The following is a 14,795-nucleotide window of genomic DNA, read 5'->3' on the forward strand; positions in this document are numbered from 1 at the left end:
TTCACTAAAAGTTGTGAGAGAAAATAAACTATTCTTATTTGGATTATAATGCCAACTTTGGAACTACACTGAAGAAGCCTAAGACCGCTGTTCATATATTTACCTTGAGGACCAGTTGTAGGTAATGGAGGTTGAGGTAGAAAGTTTGTTGATGTCACCTCATTCACTAAAGAAAAGCAATAGAGGTGAGAAAATAAGAAAGCTGTTTTTACAGCTAGTCACTGCGCAAATCAATTGTAAATCGTGGAGTTGAATTTAATCAGCTAGGTAGAGGTGAAGGGTTTGATGTTATTTCCCATACTAAAATGCAATAGGCAAAGGATCTTTAGTCTGTTAAAGGTTGATGTACTTGATCATCTCATACAAAGACTGAATTAAACATATACCTGTGTTCAGTTGAGGGTTTGATTGCACTTGATGCTACAGAGATTAATGAGAAAAAAAGATTAATATTCTGATAGAAAATGGCAGCTGCAACTTAGTTTTTTCCGTTTTCATTTAACATGTCTTGTAGATGCTTACCTGCATTTTGTGAAGCCACCTGATTGTTGTCAGTAGATGCTCCGTTCCCTGCCGCTTGACCATTGAACAAATGAGATGGACTAAGACTGGCATCATTCACTACAAGCAAGAACATTACAACCTGTCTAAAAGATATACTTTTCTCTCACCAATGGAACAAAACCCAAACATTCTTATCTTGTCTGAAAAGCTTTTTCTCCCCCTTGACCTCCCCAAGAGGCACAGACAATCAAATTAGTTCTGCTTACATTTTCAGTAACAGCTTAACCAATAACTTTTACTTTTCATATCATAACATAATAGTATTAGAATAAATGGTTCTAATCAATAATGTATACATAATTAATCATCTTAACTACAATTTCCTCTAACAGTGCTTCTTCTTCTCTCCTGGCTATCATACTGGAAACACAGTCTCCGTTACATTGCTGTTTTGATGGGCCACAGCATTTAATCACATTGAGTCACCGCTCTCTCCTTGTTGTTGTTATGATGGCGAGTTTTGTACCTTGATTGTATTTATTGTGGGTCCTAGTGCTGGCTGTTTTCTAGTCTGTGGTTGGGTTCTGGTATACTGTCTATAACTGTAGTGATCCTATAAACTCTGATTCAAATCTAACTGACCATCACACTGTGTGGATTGACTTTTAGTGGATTCCTCACCCACCTACAGTATATACACACAAAAGTATGTGGACACCACTTCAAATGAGTGGATTTGGGTATTTCAGACACACCAGTTGCTGACAGGTTTATAAAATCGAGCACACAGCCATGCAATTTCCATAGACAAACATTGGCAATAGAATGGCCTTACTGAAGAGCTCAACAACTTTCAATGGAACACCTTCATAGGATGCCACCAAGTCAGTTCGTCATATTTCTGCCTGCTAGAGCTGCCCCGGTCAACTGTAAGTGCTATTAAGTGGAAACAGCCGTGAAGTGGTAGGCCACACAAGCCCACAGGACGGGACTGCCAAGTGCTGAAGTGCATAGAGTATAAAATTCCTCTGTCCTTGGTTACAACACTCACTACCAAGTTCCAAAATGCTTTGAAGCAACGTCAGCTAAATAACTGTCGGAAGCTTCATGAAAAGGGTTTCCATGGCCAAGCAGCCACACACAAGCCTAAGAACACCATGTGCAATGCCAAGCATCGGCTGGAATGGTGTAAAGCTCGCCACCATTGGACTCTGGCGTAGTGGAAACGCGTTCACTGGAATGATGAATCACGCTTCAAAACCTGGAAGTCGGGAGGAAAAATATGGGTTTGGCGGATGCCAGGAGAATGGTACCTGCCCGAATGCATACAGCCAACTAAAGATTGGGGCTGTTTTTCATGGTTTGGTCAAGGCCCATTAGTTCCAGTGAAGGGAAATCTTAACGCTACAGCATACGATAACATTCTGGATGATTCTGTGCTTCCAACTTTGTGGCAACAGTTTGGCGAAGGCCCATTCCTGTTTCAAAATGACAATGCCCCCGTGCCTAATGTGAGGTCGATAAAGAAATGGTTTGTGGAGTTCGGTACGGAAGAACTTGACTGGTCTGCACAGAGCCCTGACCTCAAGCCCATCGAACACCTTTGGGATTAATTTGGAATGCCAACTGAGAGCCAGGCCTAATTGTCCAACATCAGTGCCCGACCTCACAAACGCTCATGGCTGAATGGAAGCAAGTCCCAGCAGCAATGTTCCAACATCTAGTGGAAAACCTTCCTAGGAGAGTGGAGGCTGTTATACAGTGGGGCAAAAAAGTATTTAGTCAGCCACCTATTGTGAAAGTTCTCCCACTTAAAAAGATGAGAGAGGCCTGTCATTTTCAGCATAGGTACACTTCAACTATGACAGACAAAATGAGAAGAAACAAATCCAGAAAATCACATTGTAGGATTTTTTATTTGTTTATTTGCAAATTATGGTGGAAAATACTTCTTTGGTCACCTACAAACAAGCAAGATTTCTGGCTCTCACAGACCTGTAACTTCTTTCAGAGGCTCCTCTGTCCTCCACTCGTTACCTGTATTAATGGCACCTGTTTGAACTTGTTATCTGTATAAAAAAAACACCTGTCCACAACCTCAAACAGTCACACTCCAAACTCCACTATGGCCAAGACCAAAGAGCTGTCAAAGGACACCAGAAACAAAATTGTAGACCTGCACCAGGCTGGGAAGACTGAATCTGCAATAGGTAAGCAGCTTGGTATGAAGAAATCAACTGTGGGAGCAATTATTAGGAAATGGAAGACATACAAGACCACTTATAATCTCCCTCGATCTGGGGCTCCACGCAAGATCTCACCCCGTGGGGTCAAAATGATCACAAGAACAATGAGCAAAAATCCCAGAACCACACGGGAGACCTAGTGAATGACCTGCAGAGAGCTGGGACCAAAGTAACAAAGCCTACCATCAGTAACACACTACGCCGCCAGGGACTCAAATCCTGCAGTGCCAGACGTGTCCCCCTGCTTAAGCCAGTACATGTCCAGGCCCATCTGAAGATTGCTAGAGAGCATTTGAATGATCCAGAAGAAGATTGGGAGAATGTCATATGGTCAGATGAAACAAAAATATAACTTTTTGGTAAAAACTCAACTCGTCGTGTTTGGAGGACAAAGAACGCTGAGTTGCATACAAAGAACACCATACCTACTGTGAAGCATGGGGGTGGAAACATCATGCTTTGGGGCTGTTTTTCTGCAAAGGGACCAGGACGACTGATCCGTGTAAAGGAAAGAATGAATGGGGCCATGTATCGTGAGATTTTGAGTGAAAACCTTCCATCAGCAAGGGCATTGAAGATGAAACGTGGCTGGGTCTTTCAGCATGACAATGATCCCAAACACACCACCCGGGCAACGAAGGAGTGGCTTCGTAAAGAAGCATTTCAAGGTCCTGGACTGGCCTAGCCAGTCTCCTGATCTCAACCCCATAGAAAATCTTTGGAGGGAGTTGAAAGTACGTGTTGCCCAGCAACAGCCCCAAAACATCACTGCTCTAGAGGAGATCTGCATGGAGGAATGGTCCAAAATACCAGCAACAGTGTGTGAAAACCTTGTGAAGACTTACAGAAAACGTTTGTCCTCTGTCATTGCCAACAAAGGGTATATAACAAAGTATTGAGATAAACTTTTGTTATTGATCAAATACTTATTTTCCACCATAATTTGCAAATAAATTCATTAAAAATCTTACAATGTGATTTTCTGGATTTTTTTCTCATTGTTTCTGTCATAGTTGAAGTGTACCTATGATGAAAATTACAGGCCTCTCATTTTTTAAAGTGGGAGACCTGCTGCGCCTTCTTCACCACACTGTCTGTGTGGTTGGACCATTTCAGTTTGTCCGTGATGTGTACGCCGAGGAAATTAAAACCTTCTACCTTCTTCACTACTGTCCCGTCGATGTGGATAGGGGATAGAGGGCTGCTCCCTCTGCGGTTTCCTGAAGTCTACAATCATCTCCTTTGTTTTGTTGACATTGAGTGAGGTTATTTTCCTGACACCACACTCCGAGGACCCTCACCCCCTCCCTGTAGGCAGTCTCGTCATTGTTGGTAATCAAGCCTACCACTGTAGTGTCGTCTGAAAACTTGATGATTGAGTTGGAGGCGTGCATGGCCACGCAGTCATGGGTGAACAGGGAGTACAGGAGAGGGCTGAGAATGCACCCTTGGACAATATAGGGTTAGTATGGTTGAATATAAACAGTGTAGTTATTCCATCCGCAAAGCAATCAAACGAGCGGAATGTCTGTATAGGGACAAAGTGGAGTCGCAATTCAACGGCTCAGACACGAGGCGTATATGGCAGAGTCTACAGGAAATTACGACTACAAAAAGAAAACCAGCCACATCACGGACACCAACGTCATGCTTCCAGACAAACTAAACACCTTCTTCGCCCGCTTTGAGGATAATACAGTGCCACCGTCACTGCCTTCTAACAAGGACTGGTCTCCCCACCCCCCCCCCCCTCCCCTCTCCTCTCCCATGGCTGACGTGAGTAAGACATTTAAATGTGTTAACCCTCGCAAGGCTGCTGGCCCAGACGGCATCCCTAGCCGCGTCCTCAGAGGATGCGCAGACCAGCTGGCTGGTGTGTTTACGGACATATTCAATCGCTCCCTATCCCAGTCAGCTCTTCTCACATTCTACAAGATGGTCACCATTGTTCCTGCACCCAGGAAGGCAAAGATAACTTAACTAAATGACTACCGCCCCGTAGAACTCACCATCACCATGAAGTGCTTTGAGAGACAAGTCAAGGATCATATCACCTCCAGCTTACCAGCCTAGACCACCCTAGACCCACTTCAATTTGCATACCACCCCAACAGGTCCACAGTCAATGCAACCACACTCACACTGCCCTATCCCATCTGGACAAGAGGAATACCCTTGTAAGAATGCTGATCATTGACTTCAGCTCAGCAGTCAACACCACAGTACCCTCCAAGCTGGAAGCCCTGGGTCTCAACCCTGCCCTGTGCAATTGGGTCATGGACTTTGACAGGCCGCTTTCTGACAGGCCGCCCCCAAGTGGTAAAGGTAGGAAAAAACATGTCCACTTTGCTGACCCTCAACACTAGGGTCCACAAGGGTGCGTGCTCAGCCCCATCCTGTACTCCCTGTTCCCCCATGACTGTGTGGCCATGCACGCCTCCAACTCCATCAAGTTTGCAGACGACACAACAGTAGTGGGCTCAACTACAAACAAGGACAGGTGGTGTCAGCAAAACTACCTCTCACTCAATGTCGACAAAATAAAGGAGATGATTGTGGGCTTCAGGAAATGGCAGAGGGAGCACCCCCCTATCCACATCAGAGGGACAGCAGTGGAGAAGGTGGAAAAGTTAAGTTCCTCTGCATACACATCACAGACAATCTGAAATTGTCCACCCACACTGACGGTGTGGTGAAGAAGGCACAACAGCACCTCTTCAACCTCAGGAGGCTAAAGACATTTGGCTTGTCATCTAAAACCTTGACAAACTTTCACAGATGCACAATCGAGAGCATCCTGTCGGGCTGCATCACAGCCTGGTACGGCAACCACAAGGCTCTCCAGAGGGTGGTGCAGTCTGCACAATGCATCACCGGGGGAAAACTACCTCCCCTCCATGACACCTAGAGCACCTGATGTCACAAGAAGGCTGAGAAGTTCATTAAGGACAACAACCACCCGAGCCACTGCCTTTTCACCCCGCTACCATCCAGAAGGCGAGGCCAGTACAGGTGCATCAAAACTGAGACCGAGACTGAAAAACAGCTTCTATCTCAAGGCCATCAGACTGCTGAACAGCAATCACTAACTCAGAGGCTGCTGCCTAGATTGAATCCCAAATCACTGGCCACTTGAATAAAATGGATCACTAGTCACTTTAAACAATGGCACTTTAAATAATGTTTACATAACTTACATTACTCATTATGTATAGACTATTTTACACCATACATTGCACCTTGCCTATGCCGCTCGGCAAATCGCTCATCCATATATTTATATGTACATATTCACACCTTTAGATTTGTGTGTATTATGTAGTTGTTGGGGAATTGTTCGATTACTTGTTAGATATTACTGCATTGTCGGAACTAAAAGCACAAGCATTTTGCTATACTCGCATTAACATCTGCTAACCACGTGTATGTGACCAATACATTTTGATTTGAATACAAAAAGCTAAGCCTCATGTCATCACAAAGAGGAACTTAAAAACTTCAGCTTACAAGCTTTTAATTGTTTTACTTGTTCTTCATTTTATCAAACCAAACTTTGTCACATGCGCTGAATACAAGTGTAGACCTTACTGGGAAATGCTTACTTACAAGCCCTTAACCAACAGTGCAGTTCAAGAAGAGTTAAGAAAGTAGTAAAGTAGACTAATGTAAAAAATAATAACAAAAAGTAACACAATAAGAATAACGAGGCTATATACAGGGGGCATCGATACCGAGCCAGTATGCGGGGGTACAGGTTAGTTGAGGTAATTTGTACATGTAGGTAGGGGTGACGTGACAATGCATAGATAATAAACAGCATGTAGCAGCAGTGTACAAAAGGGAGGAGGTGATGCAACCGGTCAGGATGCGCTCTTTGGTGCAGCTGTAGAATATATGCCATTTAGCGGACGCTTTTATCCAAAGCGACTTACAGTCATGTGTGCATACATTCTACGTATGGGTGGTCCCGGGAATCGAACCCACTACCCTGGCGTTACAAGCGCCATGCTCTAGGATCTGGGGACCCATGCCAAATCTTTTCGGTCTCCTGAGGGGGAAAAGGGTTTGTCGTGCCTTCTTCACGACTGTCTTGGTATGTTTGGACCACGATAGTTCTTTGGTGATGTGGACACCAAGGAACTTGAAGCTCTCAATCTGCTCCACTACAGCCCCGTCGATGTTAATGGGGGCCTGTTCGGCCCGCCTTTTCTTGTAATCCACGATCACCTCCTTTGTCTTGCTCATAGAGGGAGAGGTTGTTGTCCTGGCACCATACTGCCAGTTCTCAGACTTCCTTCCCATAGGTCGTCTCATCGTTGTCGGTGATCAGGCCTACCACTGTGGTGTCGTCAGAAAACTTAATGATGGGTGTTGGAGTCGTGTTTGGACACTCAGTTGTGGGTGAACAGGGAGTACAGGAGGGGAATAAGTACACATCCCTGAGGGGCCTCAGTGTTAACTTCTTAGGGCTAGGCACCTTTTTCTCAATTTCCACCTGAATGACGTGCCCAAAGTAAACTGCCTGTAGCTCATGGCCCTGAAGCCAAGTTTAGCATATAATTGGTTCCATTGAAAAGAAAACTTTGAAGTTTGTAGAAATGTTAAAATAATGTAGGAAAATATACAAATAGATATGATATGAGAAAATCCAAAGAAAAACCAACCAGGATGTTGTTTTGAGAGCGAGAGACCATCCTCTTAGAATTGCAAGAGAAAGGTCATATTGTAAATTAGCCATAAGAATGGCATCCTTCCACAGGGTGTCAGCAGTCTATGTTAAAGGTTTCAGGCTTGTAACTTCAAAAACGAATAAGAAATAACCGTTTTTGTAGGACAGTACTGGAAATCCGCGTTTACGTGCGCCATGAAGAAATGCTAAAAAGAAATGCTAAAATCGGTTTCCTATTGAACATACTTCTTTCCGAAATAAATAGTATAGTTCGATTACATTTTAGGGTATCTGAGGAGTAAATAGAAACGTATTTTGACTTGTTGAAACAAAGTTTAAGGGTAGATTTTCAGATTCCTTTCTCTGCAAGTTGAACAAGTGGATTCCTCAAATCGATGCGCCAACAAACTTTTTCGGATATAAAGAAGGATTTTATCTAACAAAACGACACTACATGTTATAGTTGGTACCCTTTGGATGACAGGAAGATTTTCAAAACTAAGTGAATATTTAATCTTTATATGTGAGTGTATGAAACCTGTGCCAGTGGAAAAATAATTTGATGTGGGGCGCCATCCTCAAACAATTGCATGGCATGTTTTCGCTGTAATAGCTACTGTAAATCGGACAGTGAAGTTAGATTTAAGAATTTAAGCTTTCAGCCGATATAAGACATTTATATGCACCTAAATGTTTAAAATCCATAATATTTATGATTATTTATTTGAATTATGCGCCCTCCAGTTTCACTGGAAGTTGTCTCGCTAGCGGGACCCAGATCCTTTAAGAATCACCATGATAGACGTGTTGTTGCCTACTCTTACCATTTGGAGGGCAGCCCGTCAGGAAGTCCAGGATCCAGTTGCAGAGGGAGGCGTTTAGTCCCAGAATCGTTAGCTTAGTTATGAGCTTCGTGGGCACTATGGTGTTGAACGCTGAGCTGTAGTCAATGAACAGCATTCTCACATACGTGTTCCTTTTGTTCAGGTGAGAATGGGCAGTGGAGTGCGATTGAGATTGCGTCATCTGTGGATCTGTTGGGGTATGCGATTTGGAGTGGGTCTAGTGTGTCCGGGAGGATGCATTTGATGTGAGCCATGACCAGCCTTCTCAAAGCACTTCATGGCTACCGGCGTGAGTGCCAAGGGATGGTGATCATTTAGGCAGGTTACCTTCACTTCCTTGGGCACAGGGATTATGGTGGTTTGCTTGAAACATGAAGGTATAACAGACTGTCAAGGAGAGGTTGAAAATATCAATGAAGACATTTGACCGTTGGTCCACGCACGCTTTGAGTACACGTCCTGGTAATCCATCTGGCCCAGCGGCTTTGTGAATGTTGACCTGTTTGAAAGGTTTTGTTCACATCTGCTACTGAGATCGTTATCACACAGTCATCCAAAACAGCTGGTGCTCTCGTGCATGCTTCAGTGTTGCTTGCTTCGAAGCGAGCATAAAAGGCATTTAGCTCGTCTGGTAGGCTCGTGTTTCCCTTTGTAGTCAGTAATAGTTTTCAAGCCCTGCCATGTCCGGCGAGCGTCAAGACCCGGTGTAGTAGGATTCAATTGTAATCCTGTATTTATGCTTGCTTGTTTGATGGTTCGTCTGAGGGCATAGCAGGATTTCTTATAAGCGTCCGGATTAGTCTCTCGCTCCTTGAAAGCGGCAGCTCTAGCCTTTAGCTCAATGCGGATGTTGCCTGTAATCCATGACTTCTGGTTGGGATATGTACGTACAGTCACTGTGGGGACGACGTTGTCAATGCACTTATTGATGAAGCCGATGACTGAGGTGGTGTACTCCTCAATGCCATTGGATGAATCCCGGAACATATTCCAGTCTGTGCTAGCAAAACAGTCCTGTAGTGTAGCATTCGTGTTGTCTGACCACTTCCGTGTTGAGCGAGTCACTGGTACTTCCTGCTTTAGTTTTGGCTTGTAAACAGGAATCAGGAGGTTAGAAAATGGTCAGATTTGCCAAATGGAGGGTAGGGGAGAGCTTTGTATGCATATCTGTGTGTGGAATAAAGGTGGTCTAGGATTTCTCTCTCCTCTGGTTGTACATGCTGATAAGTGCCGCTTCTGGTTGAGCATTTTCTTCTTTGCGTATGGCCTTATAGAGTTGGTTGAGAGCGGTCTTAGTGCCAGCTTTGTTCTATGGTGGTAAATAGAAAGCTACGAATAATATAGATGAGAACTCTCATTAGATAGCATGGTCTACAGCTTATCATAAGGTACTCTACCTCAGGCGAGCAATACCTCAAGACTTCTTTAATGTTAGACATCGCGCACCAGCAGTTATTGACAAATAGACATACCTTGTTTTACCAGATGGTGCATGGAAAATCCCACTAACTCTATATTGTCCATATCGTCATTCAGCCACGTCTCGGTGAAACATAAGATTACAGTTAATGTCCCGTTGGTAGGATAATCTTAATCGTAGGTCATCAATGTTATGTTACAATGATTGCACGTTAGCAAGAAGAACAGATGGCAGTGGGGGTTTACTTGCTTGCCTACGGATTCTCAGAAGGCTTGCCCGATCTGCGGCCCCTTTCCCTGCTCTTTTCTTCAAGCAAAAGGTGGAGATCTGGGCCTGTTCCAGTGAAAGCAGTATATCGGACTCGTTGAAGGAAAAAGTTTCCTCCAGTCCGCGGTGAGTAATCACTGTTCTGATGTCCTGAAGTTATTTTTGGTCATAAGAGACGATAGCAGCAACATTATGTAAACAATAAGTTAAATAAGTTACACAAAACGCAAACAAATTAACAAAGTAGCACAATTTAGTGACCTTGATTGCATTTCAGCTATCCCTGAACCTGATTTAGCTTTGAGCTTTTTTGCAGATGTCTTCAATACTATTGTGGATTATTATGTAACCTCTCTTTCGGATTGTAATGGGAACCCAGCTAAATTCTGGAAAACTGTCAAATCCCTGAAGGGTTTTACTTTCACTTCTCGGTCACAACCAATTAATTCAGACACTGGCCTCATTACGGAAAAAAATCCATCTTTGATACATTTTAATCGAGTTCACATGACTGGTGATGCAAAGCACTTCCACATTGTCTCCGTACTGTTTGTTGCTACTTGGCTACCTGACAAACCTTTTTAGTTTTTTACTCTTAACTATGTAATCAAACTCTGTATCTAACAAGTTTACCAACGTCTTAGTTTTGTCCTCAATTTATTTTTCTTACATTTATTTCTACCCTGGACATAACATTATGCCTTCTCATTGCAGTCGCTCTACAGAAGAACTATCGCCTTATGGTGAGGATAGCTGAGCTGCATGTTCGGCTTCAGACGCAATCGTTCAGACGCAAGGCAAGGACAATTTAAGTGAAGGAAAGGATACAGCATCTATGCCGCCAGTAAATACAGGTTGTGTTAATCCTCCTGCACAGTCCCTTCAGCCGTACAATTTTCTCAATGCATCTGGAAAGAAAGCCTGTTGGCATGCTCAACCAGTGTTGCTCTTTCAACTGGTTTTCCCCACTAAGCAAAAAGTCGGAGTCAGAGCCCAAGCCTTCTCAGGTTTCTCCACCCATTATGGCGTCTGAGCCGCCAAAGCCTCCCACCATTAGCTCTGATAAATTGAAAATCCTAGTCATTGGCGACTCCATTACCCGCAATATTAGACTTAAGCAATTAGGCACGAGGCAGTGTGGTATATAGCCAGTATACCACAAACCCAGAGGTGCCTTATTGCTATTATTAACTGGTTACCAACGTAATTAGAGCAGTGAAAATAAATGTGTTTTCATACTCGTGGTGTGTGATATACCACAGCTGTCAGCCAATCAGCATTCAGGGCTCGAACCACCCAGTTTATAATTTAAAAGAATCATCCAGCTATCATACATTATTTACCAGTGGGCAGGGCTACCGACGTAAAGGCTAATCTGAAATTGGTGCTGGCTGAGGCTAAAACTGGCGAGTGTAGCTGGTCCAGGGGTATTGTTATCCATGTCCGCACCAACGGTGTTAGAATGAAACTGTCAGAGGCCACCAAGCACAACATACACTCAAGTTAACTTAGATAAGAAAGATGTGTTGGCATCGAGTAATTGTCTCTGGCCCACTCCCAGTTTGGGGGGGGGGGGGGGGTGATGAGCTCTACAGCAGACTTGCACAACTCAATCGCTGGTTGAAAACAAAACTGTTTTCTGCCCCTCCCAAAAGATAGAATTTGTAGATAACTGTCCCTCTCTTGGATCCCCACACAAACAGGACCAAGCCTGGCCTGCTGAGGAGTGAGGGACTCCAGGGGTGCCCTCATCTTATCTATCAACATAAACTTATCAACAAACTTAACCTAGCGTGATACCCTAGATGCAGTTGCACCTCTAAAAACAAAACAAAAACATTGTGTCACAAGAAATCAGCTTCCTGGTAGACAGAAAATACCTGAGCCCTGAAGCAATCTTCCAGAAAATTGGAACGGAAATGGCGTTCCAACAAACTAAGTATTCCGACTAGCTTGCAAAGACCACAGACAGAACAGTGAGAGATATTTTACCAGATGTATAAATGTGAAGCATCGGCTTGGCATTTCCACTCAATACCAAAAATTATGGTATTGAGAGGAAGCCCAGTTGCCAGCAGTGGGAGAAGATGGAATGAGATGGATTTTGGCTGACATTCTGCACATTTTCTCATCGACGAATCTTGGGATCTCAATACTATTTTCTGTTCCCAAAATTAGAATATATGTTATAAACAGAGTGGACTAGGTTTTGTAAACTTTACTCTTTGCCAAAGTTTCAAAAAGTGTGTTTTTTTAGAAGGAGTGCAAAGGCAAATTGAGTACTTGCACACGCGCACTTCACAGAGTAGGTGTTCCCTAACGGAAAAATGTGCATGCGTGATAGAACGCACCAAAAGGATCTTTCTAGCTTATGCTTAGCTCTGCCCACCTCCATGCTTGTTTTGCCCATTATGACTAATTTGTTCTCATTTGAAACAACAGGCTGTGGTCTCTTGGTTTAGTTATAAAAATATTTGACAGTACCGTGAAATATCGAAGCGCCCTTACTGGTGCTCGATTAGCCTACTTTTCCAAGCTTGTTGAGGAGAATAAAAACAATCCAATTTATTTTTAATATGGTTACACAGCTAACTAAAATGCAGCATTCCCCAAGTGAGGATCGCCTTCACTTCAGAAGTGACTTCTTTTTGAATATGCTTATTTCTCCAAAACTGCACAGAACTGCCAGGATCATTGGAGACACTCAAGTTTTTTAAATCCTGTATTTCGACACATTCACGAAAATAGTCATGGCCTTCAAACCTTCCAGCTGCCTACTGGATCCTATTCCAACTAAACTACTGAAAGAGCTACTTCTTGTGCTTGGCCCTCCTATACTGAACGTAATAAACGGCTCCCTATCCTCTGAATGTGTCCCAAGCTCACAAACTGGCAGTAATAAAGCCTCTCCTGAAAAAGCCAAACCTTGACACAGATTTTTTTATTTTTTAACTAATCAGCCTATTTCAAATTTCCTCCCATTCATTTTTTTTAAAGCAGCAACTCACTGTCTTCCTGAAGACAAATAATGTATGCGAAACACGCTAGTCTCGTTTTAGACCACATCATAGTACTGAGACCGCATTCGTGAAGGTAGTAAATTGCTTAAATCGGTCACCACATCCTTTTGTGGAGATTGGAAACCCTAACAGGTCTACAAGGACAAGTTCTTGCCTGGTTTAGATCTCATCTGTCGGAAAGATAGTTTGTCTCGGTGGATGGTTTGTCCTCTGACAAAGCAATGATGTTTGTGTTCCTCATGGTTCCGTTTTAGGACCAGTATTGTTTCCCTATATATTCTTCATCTTGGTGATGTCATTGGGAAAAACATTGCCAACTTTCACTGCTATGCGGACGACACACAGCTGTACATTCCAATGGTGAAGCCCCAAAATTGACTAACCCGGAAGCCTGTGTGTTTCAGACACAAGGAAGTGGATAGTGGCAAATGTTTTACTTTTAAACTCAGTATCACGGAGGCGCTCCGCACCGCTAAAGCTAACTCTCTCTCCTCTGCTCTCATCCTTCTAGACCTCTGCCTCTCCTGAACCATCAGCTCTCATCCTTCTGATTGCGTCCTACCTGACATCGGCGTGGCGAGAATCTGTCCGCTCTCACCACTGGTGTACTGCCCTCTCCTATTCTGAACCATCACACAAAGATACTAGTTCTAGGTCCCAAGGAACAAAGACATCTGCTGTTTGATCTGACAATTAATTTTATGGTTGTACAGCTGTCTCAAATAAAACTGAAGGATCTCTGCATCACTCTGGACCCTGATCTCTCTTTTGACAAACATATCAAGAAAGGGCAGCTTTTTTCCATCTTCGTAACATTGCAAAAATCTAACTTTTTGTCCAGAAATTATGCAGAAAAGCTCATCCATGCTTTTGTTACTTCTAGATTAGACTACTACAATGTTCTACTCCCCAGCTTCCCAGATAAACACTTAATAAAACTTCAGTTTACGCTAAATACGGCTGCAGGAATCTTGAAAAATGTCACCCCAAAATGGATAATATTACTCCAGTGCTAATCTTTACATTGGCTTCCTGTTAAGGCTATGTCTGATTTCAAGGTTTTTCTGCTAACCTACAAAGCATTACATGGACTTGTGCGTACCCATCATGCCTCGGACCACCTGGCCTGACGACTCCTGGCTGTCCTCGTCCCCAGTCCACCTGTTCATGCTGCTACTCCAGTTTCAACTGTTCTCCCTGCGGCTATGGAACCCTGACCTGTTCACCAGACGTGCCATCCTGTCCTGGACCTGCTGTTTTCAACCCGCTCTCTTGCTCCCTCTCCATCTCTCTCGCACCTGCCGTCCTGACCTCGGAATGCTCGGCTTTGAAAAGCCAGTTGACATTTACTCCTGAGGTGCTGACCTGTTGCACCCTTTACAACCACTGTGATTATTATTTGACCGTGCTGGTCATCTATTAACTTTTGAACATCTTAAAGATGCCTTAATGGCCACGTGCTCCTATAATCTCCACCCAGCACAGCCAGAAGAGCACTGGCCACCCCTCAGAGCCTGGTTCCTCTAGGTTTCTTCCTAGGTTTTTTCCCCCCTAGCCACTGTATTTCTACATCTGCATTGCTTGCCCTTTGGGGTTTTAGGATAAGTTACTGTATAAGCACTTTGACATCTGATGTAAAAAAATGGCTTTGTAAATACATTTGATTGAATCACATTTTATTTCAGCGGGTCATCTCTTTGAAAGAACTTCCAAGCCTATTCACAATGATTTTGTTCTGGATGCTGATAGGGAAACTTGCTGAATGATCAAATAAATTATGAATGTCATTGTATGCTGTAGTGTTAAGATTTCCCTTCACAGGAA

This window comes from Oncorhynchus gorbuscha, linkage group LG19, assembly GCF_021184085.1.
Source record: "Oncorhynchus gorbuscha isolate QuinsamMale2020 ecotype Even-year linkage group LG19, OgorEven_v1.0, whole genome shotgun sequence".
NCBI classification, from domain to species: Eukaryota; Metazoa; Chordata; class Actinopteri; order Salmoniformes; family Salmonidae; genus Oncorhynchus; species Oncorhynchus gorbuscha.